General features: G+C 25.0%; 1 protein-coding gene across 2 annotated transcripts in view; it reads right to left on the bottom strand.

Moving 5' to 3' along the window:
* Positions 1 to 16,161, bottom strand: part of LOC129956468 (poly [ADP-ribose] polymerase tankyrase-like) — a 141,044-nt gene extending 124,883 nt beyond the window's left edge. For both annotated transcript variants that reach the window (XM_056068371.1, XM_056068370.1), the window contains exon 1: positions 15,817 to 16,161. The gene's annotated coding sequence lies outside the window, so the exon portion shown is untranslated. The remainder of the gene's footprint in view (positions 1 to 15,816) is intronic.
* Between the last annotated feature and the right edge of the window lie 4,858 nt (positions 16,162 to 21,019).

The raw sequence follows: 21,019 nt of genomic DNA, 5'->3' as shown, positions 1-21,019 counted from the left end.
TACACATGTAATGTTACAAAGAAACATCAAAAATGTTAAACTTTTTTTTTCTAGAACATTCCTAGAATATGTAAATAAATGCTAAAATTTACATAAAAATCTGCTTTTACTTGAAAAGCTACATATTTATATAAATATTTTCACATTTATTCATCATTTTAATCTTATATTAATTTTTTTAAAAACATCATATATATTTGGAAAATGCTTTCTGAACTTAGTTGGATGCCTCAGGACTTTTTTTTTTTAATACTTTTTCATTTTCGTAGGCTGGCATGCAGGTTGTAAATTGTGTGATGAGTCATGCGAAAACTACTCATTGAAACAAAAGAATAAAAATAAAATCTATAAAAGGAGAACAAAAAAAAACAATCTATAAAGAGCTGCTGAAAGAATGACTAAGTGATGGACATTCTTTCTGTTACGCAATGGTTGATGCAATCAAGATGAACAAACACTAATGAATTCAGTCTAGCACATTATCATGCTACGATCATTGGAACTACAGATTCAAAATCCCGTTTATACACAAATGCAAATATAACGAGGCAAGTACTTTATTACTCTGAATAAGCTTAAGGTTATTCTGAAAATATCTGTCATCTAATCAAAGAAATTGATGAATGAATGCTCATCATTAAGTCATTGAATATCTAAATAATGGGTGTTAATTATCTCATTTTAGTGTAAACTTACGGAACCGTAAGAAATTATTCGGATTTCTTTAGATTTCTATCTCATTTATTTGCAAACGATAACTGCTAGTAAAGGGCAAAAATTGATTAAACATTCTTACAATCAATATGTTCCACAGTCAAACTTTATATCGTCTGAGTAAAGTTGGTCTTGTTTTTTTGTGTTTTTTTTTTGAGGGGGGGGGGAGAGCAAAATTTATTAGTTAAAATCGCTCGATCTGAAAACAAATATTATATTTAACCAATTGCAATATTATAATTGCCATTAAAGCTCATATCCAATAAAGTGTAAAAATATACATAAAAATAAATATACATATAATTTGACTATTATAATATATAATGATTGAAAAGTAAGTGTTATCCATCAACTGGGGGAATTTTGCAATTTTTGTAAAATGTTGCAGAAACAATGCGAGATTTGTACAAAATTGTTGAATTCTAATATCTCAGAATATCAGCTTTGATCTCATCCAAAAATTTTACTCTGTTACAATTCATTCTTTTTCATATTCATGCGTAAGAAAATATTAATTAATAAAAAAAAATGTTATTTGTGAATTTTTTCGTGATTTTAGGAAATAATTTTTTTGATTAGTAAGAGGAAAATTTTTTCTGAAATATATATACGGGTTTCCAAGATGTTGTAATTCATAACATTAATTTATCATCGGGAGTATCATTTTTCAAAGCCCTACGATTGTCGAAATTATCATTAGAATTCGACAAAACATTATTGGGAAATTCATTTCATGCTTTAATCTGAAGTTAAATCTTAATTTTAAGTACAATAAAATTTCAAAACTTTTATTAAAACCATGTTTTATATTTAAACCTATTCAACAAGTAAAAATAAGCTGAATATTTATATCTTGATCATTAACAAAGAAAAAAAAAGCCCGAATGAAATATTAGTAGATTATTAGAACAATAAAAACAACGTTTCATTTCGACAATGAAATATATTATTATAAATATTTTTATATACTTAAAAAATATTTTTTAATTAATTAAAAATAGAAACAAATTATACAGCAAAAATTGGCATCGTTGTAAAATGTAGAAAATGTAAAAATTAATGTTGTGCTGTAATATTTTCATCAGTTATTGAAAAAAAAATTTAATTTCTCTAGATTTTTAATTAATATTCTGATTAACATTACAAAATAAATCGCTCGGATGTTTCCTGTCCTTCAAAATATGTATCGACTAAGTCTCATAGCTTTAAGTCAAACAATCAATACACCAATGCACACACATTTATCTTTATTATAAGTAAGATAAAAAATTAAACATGTCAAGGCTTCTTAAAGCATTTAATCATATTCGACTGAAAATTTTCAAGTTCCCTTTTCTATCAGAAATTTTGAATTATTAGAGTTGAATCTATTAGAAATTTTGAATTGTAGTTTGCCAGCTACAAAAATCCAACCTATTAAATTTCCTTCACATTTTGTTCACACAAAAAATTTATCACAATTAATTAAAATTATGTTTTATTAAATAAAAAATACATTTTCAGATCCAGAAGGGAAAAAAAAAAACATTTCTTTCCCTTAAAGAATTGCATTCTTCTTGAATGAGAATGATATAGAATTGTCATATTAAATCATTTATTGCATATTTGCCATTTGTTGCACTAAAAATTTTTTAAACTTTCTTTATCTTTCATTTAAATTTATTGCCAAAACATTAACTTCCGACGTTTTTCGAAAATCGATTTATTTTTTCAATAAACTATGAAATTTTAAAATTCATTTGGCATATTTATTATTGCAATAGAATTATGAACTAGCAATTCAGGTAGTATAAAAGATAATGCTTCACTGCACAGCAATCGCTAAAGGTATTTCAACTGAAGATACATGAATACTTTCCCTAATAGCCTACATTCTTTCCCATCACTGCATCTAATTAATAAAACCAGTTTGCAATTTTATCATCGTTGCAAACGTTTTATTTCTCAAATCAGTAAAAATACTTTAATCGTCATCGAAGTACACTACCTGATTCATTGAATGAACTTTTCATTATCGTTACTTCTACACTGTAGTAATAACAGAAAAAAGATGCCCGAGTACGTGATTATAATGAAAAACGTGCATATTTTATATACTTCCTGGTCCTTCATCGGTAGGGACTTTTTTTATTATTATGATTAGTCTAGAAAGTTGCATTAAACAATCAACTCACATAGTCAATTTTATTAATTATTGGCTTATTAATTATCGGCTATTTTCGGTAAAGGCAATAAAGATAACATTGTCACGAAAATAAGCCGTCAACCAAATACTTCATAATATCATTTTTTCCTCGCATTATCAGATATATTAACAGCAAAACTTCTCATAAGAATTAAAAACTGCAGACAAATATATTCTATTAACTTCAAGAATAAAAATTATTATGAGCTAGAGAATTCTAAAAACTTGAAAATTCTAGCAGCACATACTTCTGCTAAATTCTTCAGAACAAGTAAGATAAATCAGTAAAAAACATCTGATTTCATAGAAACTAATCGACTTAGAACAGTTTCATAGAACAGTTCGCCAGTCAAATTATCAGATTTAATTTAGTTCTATCAAATACTTTGATGAATTACATCTTCTCTAAATAAGAGAAAGCATTATTTTAAATTCAATTTGCACATTAAACATAGAATATTTTGATTGATAAGCTATGTCTAAAAAGTGGGACATTGATCCAATTATTAAAATTGGGGACTTTGCCAAATTTTGCAATATTTTGCAATCAAAACTTTAGGATGGGAGCAGGTAACCAACCACGTATGAAAATCTAAAAAATTAAATATAAAATAAAAATTTCAAAATCAATACAGTGGTTGGAGTGAGGAATTCTAAAAGTCCCCCCCCCCTCTCATAGCGAATGTAGATTGAAATAAAACTTGAAATTTTCTCAAAACTGGAGGAGGATGGAGGTCAGGCGGCCATTGACATATTTAAGAATCGTGAGCTTTCTTATAAAAAAAAAATAAGGGAAATTGAACCAATAGTTTGGGATAGAAGATATATTAATTGGTCATTTTAAAAATATCAATGCATCAAATAGATATGAAATTATCTTATTTTGTTTCCCAGATCTTTTAAGTATATACACTCTTAACAGAGAAGAAATCTCGGCAAAAGACAGTCTTCTAAGTGAAAAAAAAAATTTAATAATATTTACTTAACCATTGAAATGATCGAAAAATCATATAAGTAATATCAATAAAAGTTCATTTTTTCTATTTTTATCTGCAATATTTTATTTTAACAAATTTGCTTCAATTCAATTTTGAAGGATTACGAAATTTAAATTTCAACATTATATCACACAAAATGGTCTTTTTTACGAAAACCTGTACAAAAATAAAATTAAATATGAGAAATAACTGCAGAATGAATGTGATAATAAGACACTGAACGAATTCAATTACAAAATTATTCGATCCACTCATTCCAAAATGCATGGAAACAATTAAAATAGAGCAAAAATCGAAGACATAACAAATAAGACAACAATTACATACCAAATCTATTTGGATTTTTCAAATCAGCCAATGTGATTTTGCCTACATTAAATGCCTAAAAATGTCAAAGGTCGCGTCCAAACCAAATGAAAAAGATAAATTATATTTGTAATAAGTAAAAAAATATAGAATAAAGAATGCAATAATTAAAACAATGAATTTAATTACAAAATTATCCAATCCACTCATTCCAAAATGCACGGAGATATATAAAACAGAGCAAAAATCGAAAATATAACAAATCAAACGAGCAATTACATACCAAACCTATTTGGATTTTTCAAATCAGTCAATGTGATTTTGCCTAGACTAAATGGAAAAGATGATAAATTATATTTGTAAGAATATATAAAAAGAACTACAGAATAAAGAATCCAATAATAATACAAATAACACAGAAGATCAACAAACATTTTATTCTTGCAATTTACTTATAAAAATATGTTTTGAAAACATTTAAGCAATTTTATATAAACAGTTAAAAGTTCTAACTTTATGCAAGTCTAAATTAATTTATTTTTTAAAAATATCATTAAAATATATATATGTTGCATCTAAAACTTGTAAGTCATTCAATCGTTCTGCGACGATTAACTCAAAAATCACTTTTTGGCATTCTGCCATTAAATTGCTTTACGCTCTTCAGATCACGATAGGTGCTCTCCTTTGACTGGAGAAAAACTCAAGCAGGTTTTCTAGACTGCTTTTTATTTTATTATTTATTTACAATTATTTTTCTTTTAAACGTAGAAACAGGTGGAAAGCAATAAAAACCCTTCAAGATCAATATCAAGGAACATGAAAGGAAAGTATCTTAAATATTTTTACTTGCAGTGACTAAGACATACTGATCGATCAAGAAATATGTTTCTTGAAAACAATTAAGGCTGATGGTTGAAATTTATTAGGATTACTTTTTACTCAACAGAAACATCCAATTTTTACAAATATATTTTAACAAGAATGGCATTTAAATATTTAAAGTTCATCAAGCAAACAGTTTAAATATCCAGAAACTATCATAAAAATATCAATAAACTGAAAAATTTTAATCGTACTATTCCGTACAACGTAACCGTAATTCCATAACCCTTGTGCTCAGTAGATAGCAACTCCACTTGTAAAGACATGGAAACATTTAAAAATATGTTGAAGCTGAATTTTTTCAAATAAAATATTAAGTTAAAATTTAAGTTTTTCAATAAAAGAAGCAATTCATTTGTGAAAAAATAACAAAAAATAATAATAAAGAGATTAAAGACTCAACAAACGAAACATCGTAAAATGATGTTTTAAAACTGATTAATCTATCTTTGTTTTTAAAATTTATCTTGCTTAATACCTATGATAACCTGCAAACAAAGAAGGAAATATAATATCGTTGTACTGCACAGAATAAAGTCAGTGTTTAATACAAAAAAAAAAGTAACATAAAACTTAGCAGCATTTTTTTTATTGATAAAAATATTTTCTCGATAAACTGATATGGCCGAAAAGCGTTTTTATTATTACTTTTAAATGATGCAAAATTATTCTTTGTGCAACTATAACATTCTGCACATATTGAGTAAAAATGGCAATATTTTAATTACTTTAATTTTTTTTAATTATTACAATTTTGAAAAGCTTTTATTTAAGATGTAACTACGTGTCAAATTTTATAACCATATTAGATATAAACCGCGAGGTACATGTTGAAAATGATCGTTCAAAACAATAAAGCAATGCAAAGTAAATCACTCTAAATTATTTATTTTGCAATGTTTTGAAAGATTGTTTTCAATAAGTACGTCACGATTTTCAGAATGAGTGCTAGTCAACAAACATGTTAAATGTTTAATATTAAGGGGGGGGGGGGGGGGATTTCATGAAAATTGCATTATTTCAACTGTAGAATCAAAGACAACAAAAAACAGTTTCATAAGGATCGTCGTACCATATTATGACGCTGCCCTTCTAAGGATTGAACTTCTGATGCTGAAAAGCTAAAAGCCAAGGCCAGAGCAAAGGGGCGAGAGTCTGCCATTCAGATCAACAACACGTCTATATTGCATAAAACAGTATATTAATGTAAACAGATTCAATTAATGTATGTTAAAATATTTATCCTGTTTCAGGAAATCCAGCTCTTGTGTTATCGTATTATCCAATACATAGTTTATTGCAATACATATATGAATAGTTTGCTTCAAGTTGTAAGTTAAAGTTTAATGTAATTAAAAATGGCGATTTTATAAATTTTACAGACAGCAAAAAATAAAGTCAAATATTAACTTGGTTAAGTGAAAAAAAACTGTTAAAAGCTCATATATCAAGATGGCAATTCACCAGAAAATATAGCCAAGTTTTCTGTTTACGACGTTTCACTGAAATATTATGCACATAAATATAAAATAGTTGACTTCCATTTCTATTTTGAATTAATTAAATGAACTACACTCAGATAAACTTTTACATTTAGGGAGCCAGTCTTAAAACATTGAAATAACTCAATATAAACTTATCCATAATGTTTAAAATGTAAGCTCACAAAGCAGTTATTTTATATCTGCATAACATTTTAGTGAAAATCGCTCAAGACATAAAAATTTAGCACAACTTTCTCATAGGTAAAATTATCAAATTGCAATCAGAAAGTTATGTCAATCAGTGGTAAGATTACAAAAGATTTTTAAAAAATGAATAAAATTATTCTTATTCATTTAACTTATTTTATGCTATTGTTTTAGATATTTCATAAAAGTTTTTATTTTATTAGAAAAATTTTAAAGAATTTTAGCTGAATTTTTTTTTTTAAGTAGCTCAATTTAATGAAGAATAACTGAAATTTCGTGTTTTGACAGTTATAATAAAACTGGTAGGTTATTCTCTGGTAGATAAATGACTACTTTCTTGAACTTATTCACTGCTTATTTGATTTAATTCGTAATTATTAATCATACAAATACGAGAAAACTTATGTCCAAGTTATCTAATGGTAAATAATTCACATATAAATTTTGCTCCCATTATTCAGAATAATAAGCAGAAATTTTAAATACAAAGAAAATGGAATGGAAAGAGTATCTTCAAATACTGAATAGCACAGAATAACATTGTCAAAACTCAGAAATAAATAAGTAAAATTTTTTGAATGATGTCTCAAATAAGTAAGACTGGAATGATATTTCAGTTTAAAATGTCACATATTTGTTTGTGAAGGTGCATAATGTAATTTTCTTGACATTTGTTTCCATTGCTTTAAGCATATTTCCTAAGATATTAACATAAAACATATTTTGTTAAGAGCATTCTTGAATTGGCTCCTTTTTTTTAGTATTCTATTTCAAACAAATTTTTAGTCTAAAAAAATACTTGAAGTTAAATTTTTCTAAATCCAAAAAAAAGTAGCATGTTTATTCAACATATTTCAATTCTTGTAGATAATATTTTAATGTTTATCAACAAAAAGAGTATTAATACCTACAAACAAATTTTTTAATCCCTTTTAACAGGATTAAAATCAATTCTTTACAAAATGCAAATACTAAAACATGACATTTTATGTAAAAATAGTAATAATATAGTGTATAATTTTTGTTCTGTATAACTAATTAGATTTAATAATGGAGTTTTAGAAAAAGTAATTCACTGATTTTAGATGTAAACTTTGTTCCTATAATTAAAAAAAATGTAATAATGTTTTTTTAAAAATTATTCATAATTATTCTTCTCAAAGTGTCATGCTCAATCAAAAACTTTTGAGACATTTGTTTATTAATAAAACATGAATTTAAAAAAAGTTTTTTTTCTCTCTCTCTCTCTCTCCTTAATCATAAGAAAGTTTCATTATACAGTTTATAATTGCAAAAACAATTAATGCAAATGTATCCAATATACAACTAGACATTTTTATATAACTAAAGGTTGAAACTAAAGATCCACTGTATTTTGTCTACATGCAATTGATAATTATAAAATATCTTCAGTTTTAATATAAGAAAGATTGGCATTTTCATCTTAAATTGTATTAAAAGTTTTTTTTAAAAAATTATACTTTTAACATAAAAAATTAATGTGCATAATTATACATTTCTATGAAAATATTTAGATAAAAATTCTGAAAATAATTTATTCCTCCACTAACTATCAGTGAACATTTTTTTCTATTTATGCTTAAGAAACATTTATGTAATTCTTTAATGCTAAATAAAACTTCTAATTATTTTTAACAAAAAGAACTAAATGCATAAGTTTTTCATCAACAATATTTTAACACATACACAAGAGTGCCATACTTTCAAACGTAAAAATGTATTCATTTGGAAGATTTCATATGACATAAAAAAAACTATATTAAATGATACATTTTCTTTGAAAGTATATAAGTTTTTTTTTTTTTTTGATCAATTGAATATTAATGGCAAGGATATTCCATTCTTTAACAAAAGTATAAAAAAAAAATGCATAAATATATTCAAAAACATCTATAATTAATAATTAAAACTGAGTATGTGAGCACTTGTAGGCAAATCTACAAGACAAAATATGGCATCTAGATTGACCAAATTTTGGAAAACTATAATATTTTAAGGGTGGAAATGTTCACTTTAGAGTGATATTTTTAAACTTCTAATTAAAAAATTAAGCAAAATTTTGATGCCTTGATAGGATAATTCCTAAATACATTATAGCACAAAAATTATTTTTACACCATCATAAAATTCAAGAAAATTACCTTCCCAATGTTACCAATTTATTTGCCACAGAAAGTTATCACCAACTTTAATAAATTTTTAAGATATTTTATAAAATGTTATTATTATTTAATGAATTCAAATATTCCTGCACTATATCTGGGATTTTTGTTTCAATACTGAAAACTAAGGAGAAGATTCTACTTATTTCACATATTCATTAATAAAACTATAATGGTTTCCTTTCTATTTTATTTATCATATTTTTTTATTGCTTTCTGTTTGCGATATAAGACTTCATCTTCTAACAACTTGAAAAGAAAGAAAGGCAATTTGCTTTATTCCAATATTAACATTTAGAGAATATTCAGTTTTCCAAAACCCTTTATCTGAAAGTTAACTGTAGTATATTTTTCTATTTCAAATACAACATAATAATTCTGTAACAAAAATTTTATGATCATTTCATTTCAAGTTAACAATTTATCTAAAAAAAAAATTATTCTTTAAATATTAAGTTAATTATAAACATTAACCTAACTGAAATAAAGTTTTGGTTATTATAGTGATTTTATATCATCTAATAAATATGTTACAGAATATTTCAAAGAAATAATTATTCAGAATATTTTTCTTATTTTTAAAATAAAGTTTTTAGAGTAAATTTCCTCCACTGTGAAATGTAAAAAACTTTCAATTGAAACATATTAAAATAGTTAAATAATCACTTTGATTTTGCTTTTTCTCTTTACCAGTTTTATAGTTACTTTAAAATTTCCTCCTGCAAATACACTGAAAATCTTTATCCTAAAAAAGCACTGCAGGTAGTGAATTATGCTCGATTAAAACTTTTTTTTTTACTTCATTATGGCTTCTTAAATGTTTGAGCACTAAGAAGAAATATTGTGCTGAGCACTCAAACATTTTTTTACTTATTAACTTTAAGCATTATTTACTTACTACTACTCTTATTAATTTCTTCCCTTACATATACAATCTATCCTGTATTTTTGATACACAGAAACAACTTCAATATTCAAATGGTTAAGCTTTTTCTATTTCTAATAATTTTCTGGATAAGAAATAATTCCATTACAATCTAAATATTAAAAGATAAACTTTAAAATAAAAAAATTAAGAAATGAATCAAATTTAATTTAATTTACAGTATTCATATAACAAATTTTATGGAAAATATATTTTTTAATTTTAGTTGTAAATTTTAAAAGAGCCCACAATACTTTAGAATTCTGGATTGTTTCATATGATGTCGCATGGAATTGTGATTTAAAAGCCCAGACACACATTTTTTTTTTTTTTTTTTTTTTTTTTTTTTTTCCTCTCCTGAATATAAGTAATAAGAACTTCCCTTAACCAATTGAGTTTCTTTGCTTTTTTATACTAACTATTCTTTCATAAATATGAAATATTCATGACTTTCTTTCATGAATATAAAATATTCATGAACAAATAGGATGTACTAAAAAATAATTTCATAAAATAAATAGAAACTTATTTTTTAAAAAGAGGTTTCAAAAGATGAAAACAATTAAACAATTTAGATTAGTTTTTTTTATTTGTAATCTTATACATTATCCTAATTGCATAAGAATTTCCATTAATATAAAGAGGAAGGTGAAATTACAAATATCAGATACCATAAAAAAAATTCAAGAAAAATTCTTAAAAATTCTGAAATTTTATATAATAAACTTTCTTTAGATGCAAATGGGAGGGGGGGAAAATAGTGCAATGTTTTTTTTTAATTTATTTTACTTAAACTTATGTTTTAAACTTTTTAGTTATTCCTTCATTCAAAATTGCTAGATTCCCCCCCCACCTTGTATGTCACAAGGAAAAGTTAAGGGTTATGATAAAAAGTACCTAAAAGACAATTAAAAATTGCAATTTTATATTTCCAATGAAACATTCTAACCTAACAAGATTTTCCTCACTATTTCAGATAACAAATGTTGAACATCTAAACAATGAAGCTGGCTGAAATCAAGAAACTTCTAACATTTTATTTTATGACAACATAGTTTAAAAATTCTTAATCTAAACCTAAGTATGGTAAATATACAAAGTCAACCTTAAAATCTAATTACTAACTAAATATTTTAATGTATACTCATTATTTTACAAAAAGTGGATTATTCTTACTGTTTCTTAAAATCAATAAATTAAGATCTGCAAATCAATTCAAATCACAAAGATAAAAGATATGGACAAAATAAGCATTCTAATCTATTATTCAATAGGGCCTGAATGTTTTAGATCTTTTTTCATTCTTTATAAATCATGGTTCTTGTGAAACAATTTATTAAACATTTCACCTGCATAAGAATAAACAAATAAATAATGAAAAGAATACAAAAATTACAATAAAAAGCAAGTAAAACTGAATAAATACTTTGACAACAGAAAAAAAAAAATTTAAGATCCATTGATACAACTGAGAATTTTATTTCTCCATGTCAAAATTAGTTTGAATTTAAGCATAATTCTTAGATTTACATAGGAAAGAACACAAATAATTTTACTCTGAAGAATATGTCCTTATGAAAAATTCTAACTTTTTAGTTTTTAAATTGAAAACTAATGAAGTTGATTGTTGATGTATTGACACAACAGACAGAGAGCAATCAACTGATAACTGAAACATAATAAAAAGAGTCATTATAATGAAAAAATTATATAATTTTATTTAATTCATATAATAGAGAAAATCAAAAATCTGCTTTTATAAAAAATTTGGATTTTTATTATACACACTATCTATATACAGTTATTTCCATCAATTTAATACCTATCACTAAATACATATATTTTATAGTCATACTACATATCAAATTCAAATACAATTACAGCATGAAAATTATTTAAAAACATCCCTTCCCCTGAAGTTCTTATCAGTTTCAAACCCCAATCCATGTTTTAAGCAAAAGAAAGAAACTAGTAAAGAAGAATTTTAGAGTGCATCAAGTCAAGCATGAAATATTCATATCTAGGTACATAAAAAGTATAAAAGCTAACAGCTAAAGCACAACAAAAAGCCTTATCATACTTCCCTTGGTATCGTTTCAAACTATAATTTTCTTACATGAAAGACTATTTGCATCTCATTTTTCTTTTCATTATTGATAAGTGCTTTCACAAACTTTTTTTTATATGGTTCTTTCTTTCTAATTCATTCACGTGCTTTCTTTTGTTACTGTATTAAGATGTGCAATTATTCAAAGATAAATGTATATGAAAAAACAATTAAAAAATAAACTTTATTAAATCATACAAGTCCATGATTCATTTTCATTAACAGATCATTCATATTTGAGACAACTGAAGTTAATAAAATAGAATATTTGAAATTTATAAGATAACTGACATTTACTAAAAACAGATCTACTCCAAAAAGTTATTCAAAAATCGAAGAAGCATACTTTAATAATTCTAAAATCCCAATTCAATTTTTCACAATTAAAATAAATGAACAGAATTTATTAAATTAATAGCCTGAGACTTAATAATACTTTCAGATTTAATTAAAAAGACTCGATATCAAATGAAAACTTTATTTCCAGAAATTACTATTTTTATCAACATCCAACAACAGCTGATAAGATTTTTTTTTCCAATCAACCATATCTTTAAAATCTACATTAAATTAACTATCAAATATATTTGCTATTTTCCTTGATATTTAAAAATATTGAACTGAATTTCTTTAAGTATTCAAACATAACGGGGCTTACTTATATATTAAAAAAATCAGCTGCCATTTGATGTATTATGAATTCAATATGCAAGCAGGTATTATTTGAATTAAATTATCAAGTAAATTTGAACTAATTCTATTCCTTTACACATTAGCCTATTAATACACTATATAATGATAAGTTTTAAAAAAAGAGAGAATTCATTTTTTTATACTAATTTGTAAAAACAACCATCTCAAAATATATTTTAAGTAATTTATTATAATTTAAGAAAGAAGACTAATTAGCCTTCCAGATGTAACTTTTAAATTCTTATTTAAATGCAAAGATTGTAAATAAGTCAAATAAATTCAAAATTAAGAGAATTTTAATTTATACGCAACATTATTATCATGCAATTAACAGTATAGCAAGAGGTAAACGAAATCTTAGTATATAATTGAGCTTCAGTTCCCCAAAATTTTAAAAATCTATTTATTGAACTCCCCCTCCATCTTGGAGCAGGTAATGAAGCAGACCTTATCTAATAGTCATAACTTTTAGATTACATCTAAGCAATTAAACTTCTCTTTTCAAAGTGGACTTTAATAAAGAAAAAAGAAAGTGCCTTCACCATTTCCAAATTACAAAACATTGTTTGTTTTTTGATAAAGTGATATTACTTATCCTTCTATTTCCCAATTAATACTCAGCCTTTCAAGGGCAAGAGGCAGTACAATATATTAGTGATTACAGATTCAACAGTAAAATATCAAGAGGAATGAAATCATAAATGTATCTGTAACAGCCCATAACATGCATTAAATATCTATAGATTATCTGTTTCATCCATAAGAAAAAAAATTAAGTTTTCTCCAAGTAAATTTTTTAAAATTATTTTTTTAAAAAAATCAGCTCTAAAAAGAAGTCCTACAAACAGAAAATTATTTTTGTAAATAATGAATATATTAAAACAGAGAAAACTATTTTATTATTTCTATTGCATATAATAAACTATTTTCAAATATATTAAGAAGGATATCACATCCATCTAGGCAATCTTTGGATTCTATATTTCAAATATTACTCTTTCTTAAACATGTTCATATTAAAATACAAATATTCACTAGAAATTTGGATTAACTCATATAACTTATTAATTTAATCTTTATCATTATTGTGTAATGCACGTAAAAAATTATTTATTGGTGAACAGAATTTCATAAGTCTTTTATTTAATTTAATTGATAAAAACCATGAAATTAAAAAATAAAACTTATAATTCTTAAATTACTTCTTCTATTTCATAAGAACACAAATTTGAGCAATAAAAGATAAATTTATATTCAATGTTGTTAAAGAAGAACGTAATATCTTTTATTAATAATAATTGTGACAACTCCCCCTAAAACTTACTTGTAAAACCACCAAGGTTCCAGCTATTAAATATGAAATTAATTGTTGATGACTATTCTTTATAAACCATAGGTAAGAAAATGAAAATATGCATTCAATAAAATGATAAATTAGTTAAAGACAATACACTTCTCGAAAAAAAATTTACTATACATAAATCATACAAAACCTTTTAATACATTAAGGCATTTTATTGTTTTCAACTTCATTTTCAGTTATAATAAAAATATCATTTATATGAAGAAATTGTTTATTTCCATTATTTCTCAAAAAATTGAAGAGAGTATGTACCAAGCAATTTTTTTAATACCATCAAAAACTTTCTTTTATATTTTAATAATTCTTATAAATAATGTTAGCTCAGAATTATTCTTTAAGATCTATTTTTCTAAATATCAAAAAGTTTATCTTCAATATCAAATTTTTAATTCTTAGCATATTCCAAAATTGAAATAAAAATTCCTGCAGGAAAATTAGAAGGAGAGAAAATATGAACTTATTTCAGAAATATTAATTTCTTGTGAATTTAGATTCTACAATTAAAATACATAATTAAACAACTACGGCTTTCTTCTCACAATTTTTACCTCTATTTGTTTTTTCAATTAATATTTAAAGCTCCTCATTAGAGATAAATTACTTTTTACCCGTAACACAATCAAGGCGAAATGAATCTTCTTACACCTCAATATTAATATAATTTATATTGTTTATTATACAAATCCATAACCAATTGAAAAAGCACACAGAATTAATAACACCTATTTATCAATATCTTCAGACATTTACCTGACTGTAATCAATATATGAAAAATTTTCTACCATTTGCATCAATCTGACAAAAATTACATACTATGTTCTTTAGTTTTATCTTACAAAGTTACAATCTGGCAATTGTACCATATTCTTTAGTTTTGCAAACTTTTTAATCTTGAAATTAAAGTATTATTTGTTATATCAGTAAAGAAAATCTTTGAAATTTCTGAAAAATCATTAATAAAGATTAAAGAAATGAATCATTAGCATATAATGCAACACCAATTAAGTCAAACATAAGCATTACATTCTTTTTGGTTATTTAATAAACAGCATCAAACAAATCAATACTGCAAAAATTTTGCAATTAATAATTTTAAATAAAATATCTCCCCCCAATTAATGGATTTATAAAGAAATAAAAATTAACTGAGTAAACATTTAACAAAATGGCTAATCATAAATATTTAATCTACTCAGCATTGTTAATCATTAAAGAACTTAGAAGATATTAAATTGCACACAAACGAAAATTAAACATCAATGGATATTCAATTTAACGGAATAATCTTATACAACTTTTTAGTGAAAAGGAATACTATAATTTTTTTTAATATTTTATAATTTGAAATAAATAATTAATAATAATTCGGAATGTTTAGAAATATAAAGGAAGCTACAAATATATAGTAACAATATTAAAAGTGATTATAAAAATATAAAAATTTCATATTTGTTATAAAAATTTAAAATTTATCAAGTATAAATTTATCGAATTCTTAAGTTCAAATAGCAAACATAAATCAAGGAAAATATTACATAAATTAATGCGAATAAACAAATACAAACACTAAACATCAATTCTTGTAATTAATTGAATTAGTATATTACACTAAAAAATTTTTTAAAATCATTAACAACATCCCGTACATCGCAACTGTTATCTTTTTTTTTTTTATGAAAATAAATAAGCTAACCGGTTGGGTAGAAACACCGGCAATGATAATTAATGTTTTTCTTTATTAATGAATAATATCACTCACACTTACCTTTATGCAAGATTCAACGACCGTGGACAACAATGTTTGCAAACGATAACAAAATATTTCAAATGTAAGTAAACAATTTGTATATACACATGCCCCTGTCACAGAAAGATCGCGCCACAAGCGGCAAATACGCCATGTTGAGATCGTTGGATGTATCAGAGAGGCTCGATTTGTTTCCGACGAAAAATAAACATCTTGCACTTGAAAACAATTAAAAAGATAACACTTGTCAAGAAATTGTAAAATTTGAATTCGTAACGGGGGATGGACACTATAAATTAGAGAATGACATTCATCACCATTTTCTATGACGCCGCTCCCACTAACGCGTTTTAAATCTACGAATATGATTGGCTGTCAAAAGTGTCAAATTACTTCTTTTGTCTCGTTAAATAAGGCTGCCATCTGTTGATCATTATTTGTACTTGCAAATTTGAAACAAAATAAAAAGAGAAAGGTATTTTTTAAAAAAAGTATCATAAACTGTAAAATTCAAATAAATTCCACACTACTTAGTAACTCTACTCTCCTAATACATTTTAATTACATTCAATGTCATTAATTTTAAAGTAAGAATGTCAAAATCGTTAATTATATTTTAAATTTAAAATATTTAAATAAAGCTATACATTTTAAGAAAGATATGCTGCCGAACTTTCTAGCATCGATAAATTTAATTAGATCTAAAAACCTCAGAAAAAAATTGCATCTTTGGTAATAAATAGAAACTCGATTACAAACTGAGTTCTTGCGTATAAATTTTTTTATAGAGTTACACTTTTAGAAAAAGAAAATAAATTATGGTAAAAAAAACAAAAGTTCATATTTTCAAAATGAAATTCAACATATTAAATCACTTCTTTAGATTTACAAAAAGCATATTAATCTACAAGAGATTAGCAGCTTTTTTTTCAGTTGCAACTTCTTCAGTAAAGCGTTGCAATTATGACTAACTAGAGTCTCATCATTCTTTATTGACTGGTGGCATTAGAAGGATAAAAAGATGCCGGAGTATAGTATTTAAATTTCAACCCCTTTCCATGTAGCTGTCACTTATGAAATTATTTTTAAAAACTGAAAATAGAAGCAAAATTGACTTTTTTTTCTTTTGATGTTCCCGAAATTTGGCGCCCAGAATATCTATACTCTCCGCCCCCTGCGAGTATTATCATGCCGCATTCTTTAAATAACTGAACAAAGACAGTTTTGTTAAAAAGTATTGAACAAAAATATGAAAATATTATGAGTATATATACCGTTGAAATAAGAATGAATTTTATTTCAGTGATATTTAAGAACTTGACTACGTTCGGAATAAAGATCTTTAAAAAAATGTTATTACATTTAGATCCGTTGCCAATCATAAATCCAAAAATGGCGAAAAGGTGTTTTTTTTTTATAAATATTATATTTTTGAGAAGCAAGGAAATTTGTAGCAAATTCTAATGATATATGTCAAAAACGGATAACACTCCAAATTGTAATCTCTTATAAAATCATTTGCACTCAATTATATAGAGTAATAATCAACGAAATAATTTAAAATCTGAGAAAAATTTTGTAATGCAAGTAAATTAAGAAAGAAAAGGTGTATAAATAGGCATCAATTAATTACATTAGCTTGCAATTGAATTTTTTATAGACGATTAAAAATAAAAAAAATATTTCACTAACAGCAAAGGTGTCCATATTATTTGAAACCTATACTTTCTGGTATTTATCTCTGTTATGTTTTGGGATAGCATATTAACAATGAAGAATTTTCATGAAAAACAAAGTTTTGTAAAAATTGCACTTGAAAGTTTTCTTTTATTGACAAACATGTCACGAAAGTTTAAAATTTTCCCGCTGATACTTGCAACAACTATCATCAGCACCTTTCGGGCATTGACAGGGTAACATTGAAAATGCATTACAAAAATGTCATTTTGCATACATTGTTGCTAATAATTGTAATTCTGTAGTAGCCTTGAAATTTATCGATGCAGCGATAGGTCAGTTTCCTTTTTCCACTTACTCTTTTTGTATATGTTTGTTTGTTTTTTCTCTCTTTTCTAAGATTTCTTTACAAAATTTTCTAAATTTCTTTTCAACAATTTCCTTTCTAAATTCTATTTTTTTTTTAACAAAATTTACAAGATAAAAATCCTTTAATGTATTAAATAAAAAACGCAGAAAAGCAGCAGAATATTGCAACTTTAAGAAAACTTTCAGTTTTGAAATGGTGCTTCTGGTTTGATTTTAATGGGGTCAATTCACGGTCACGTGTCATGTACCAAACAAACCGCTTCTGTTCAATTTTCAATCGTTCTGCGCATATCGTGATGTCTGTCGATAACGTTGATGAAACCATCGTTTTGTAAATATTACGCTAGCCGATCAATTATGAAAAACTTCTGATTTTTTTAAAAAAGATATTATTTTGAATTATTTAATCCAAATTTTCGTAGTTATATAATTTTATTTTTATATTAAAATTTTAATTAGTATTTTCAATGGAATTATTGTTTTTGTATAATTAATTACCATCGCTTTTTAATTCGTTTGGTGCCACTTTATTCTTTCCTTTCTTTCCCATATCCTTTCCTTTTTTATCCAAAGGATACATTTTGACAAACGACTATGGCAGTGTTTTTGAAAAATTACATATGTTCTTTTTTATATATTATTTAAATACTATTGAATGTTGAATCTTATGAATATAGTTCTTTTAAAAAATAATTATTACTCTTAGATAAGTTAATATTTTAAAGCTTACTAATAAAATTATTACATTTTTTTTTATGTAATTATTTTTATTAATATTGAGACTTTGATGTTTTATGTTTGCTCGGAGGAAAGAACTTGAAACTCAAATTAGTATGTAGTGAATAAATTATGTTTACAATTTCAAATTATAAAATATAAAAGGCATAGATACCTTTTTTTAAATCTATGCAACTTAATGAATTAGTTATTTCATTTTAATTTGTAGAAATCATTAAGGGAAAACAAACTAAATCAAATTTTCATAATTTTTATTTACACATTACAAAAAAAATATATAGATAAAATATATATGATAATTATTTGGAAAAATAGGATCAAATGGATGTTTTAATGCACTCACTAATTCAAAAAAAACTATTTACTATTTATCAACATCTATTTTTCTAGACACTTAGAAATAATATAAACACAGTATTACAAGAATGTCAATGTAAATGATGAAATCAGTTTTATTCAACAGAAACATCCTAGATTCTAAACAACATTTTTTTTTTATCACCAATAAAAACATAATGTTGAACAATATACTTTTAAAGCAGAACATTTATGAATTTTTTTAATGCTAAAGTTACATTGATAAAAATTACATTGAATGAATATCATAAAATAAAACAAAAACATATAATACAGTAAATTTAATAAACAAGAATAAGGTCATGATAAATACATATATATATATAGAGAGAGAATTAAAATAGGATATAAAGAGTAGTTGAAAGAAACACTTTCATGCTTTTACAGAATTTTATAATTCAAGATTGATATGTTAAAGAAATAGAAAAAAAAAAAAAAAAGAGTCCAATATTTTTTGGAATGAATTTCTTTCTTTCTTACAGAATCCTGAAGTTCTTGTAGCTCATTTTGCAAATTGCTGATCCTGTCGATTATTTCAGAAAAAGTAATAGTCTGGGAAGAAGCAGAGTACATTCCACTGAAATCAGAATTCATATAATTTTGCTTAGTAATCAATTCTCTTGCATTTATATACTTAACTAAATGACATCTGTTTACAAAACTTAAATATATATATATATATTTCTTATATATAGCATTCAATTTATCAAATTAAGAGCACTTTTAATAAAATACATCAATTATATATATATATTATAACAGTCAATAAGAAAATTGGATTTTTAGTAGTTAGTAAAGGATTCACTTACTAAATAAATCTTTAAGAAATTTATTCACTTCCACCTAAGTTTAGCATTATAGCAGTTGTTATTTTTGCAACAGGAATTTGTTTACTTACATTAATTAAATTTAGATAAAATTTTGTAGAAAAATGCAATGTAATATTCATGTAAACATTTTAAAACCTTCTAAGCATATTCAAAATTATCAGAAATTTCATCAAATGTGAATAAAGTAAATTAGAAATGCACTCATATTTTTGTTTGATTGTTTTTGATGGCAAATCGCTTACCGATTTCTTTTTCTTCGAATAGTTTTTCTACCAAATTACCGGAACAGCTATATTTAATAAATGGACACACACTGAATGAATTCTTCAAAATGATCGTAGCATATCACCGACTTCGAAGGCTTAAAAAAATCTATACCAAAGCTATCAACCCAAGTCAGGATTGTTTAAAGGAAAATAAGGAAACATTTTATCATGACAGTCACTCTTGTGTTTCGCATTGAAGCATGCATCCATCTGCACACCAGTATTTCTTCTGTTAACACATAATAAGAGGAAAGAAAATGACTCAAAAATTATAACTTCAAATGTAAACAAAAAAATCCGCTTCATACTCGGCGGAGAACGTTAATGGCAGACTAATCGACGAAAGCGATGCGGATGAAACTTAAATGCCATGCGCGAATAGCTCATGACATGTGACTTTTACGTCACATGAATTGACCCCATTCTGACAAAAATATATTATAATTGTTATGACCTTTTTCTAAAGCACTCAAAAAAAATTAGCAGCATTTTTGAAAAGCGAAAAGTATGATCTAGAAAACGAAAATTAAATATTATTTCCGCCAATGCGATTGGGAATCGGAATTTTCAAATAGTTGCATAACTTAAATAAACCTTTGAAAACCGATATGTTGAAGGAACAATATATAATTTAGTACAAACAAGTCTAACTTGTGGAACGTATGCGACTGACTCTAAATACATTTTTTTTCTGGAATGGTTAACGTATTCGTATGTTAAAAAGTTTTAGTGAAAAAGTTGTGAAAGTCCAGACTTTAATCAAATCGAAAACTTCTTTGATATTAAAAACTCATTTGGACCTTCCCAAAATTTTAATTAGGAGCTTATTTAAAAAAATAAAAACAAAATTTTAATGTGTTTTCGTACCGTTTACCAAATTTCAACCATCTTGCTCAAAGCATTTTTGAGTTTTCTTTGCCACAGACAGACAGACATTTTTCAAAAATGTGTTTTTCGAACTCAGAGAGATCTGAAACATGGAGA

This window comes from Argiope bruennichi, chromosome 11, assembly GCF_947563725.1.
Source record: "Argiope bruennichi chromosome 11, qqArgBrue1.1, whole genome shotgun sequence".
Taxonomy (NCBI): Eukaryota; Metazoa; Arthropoda; class Arachnida; order Araneae; family Araneidae; genus Argiope; species Argiope bruennichi.
The sequence above is the reverse complement of the archived record's forward strand: the minus strand, read 5'-3'. Positions and strand labels throughout refer to the sequence as shown.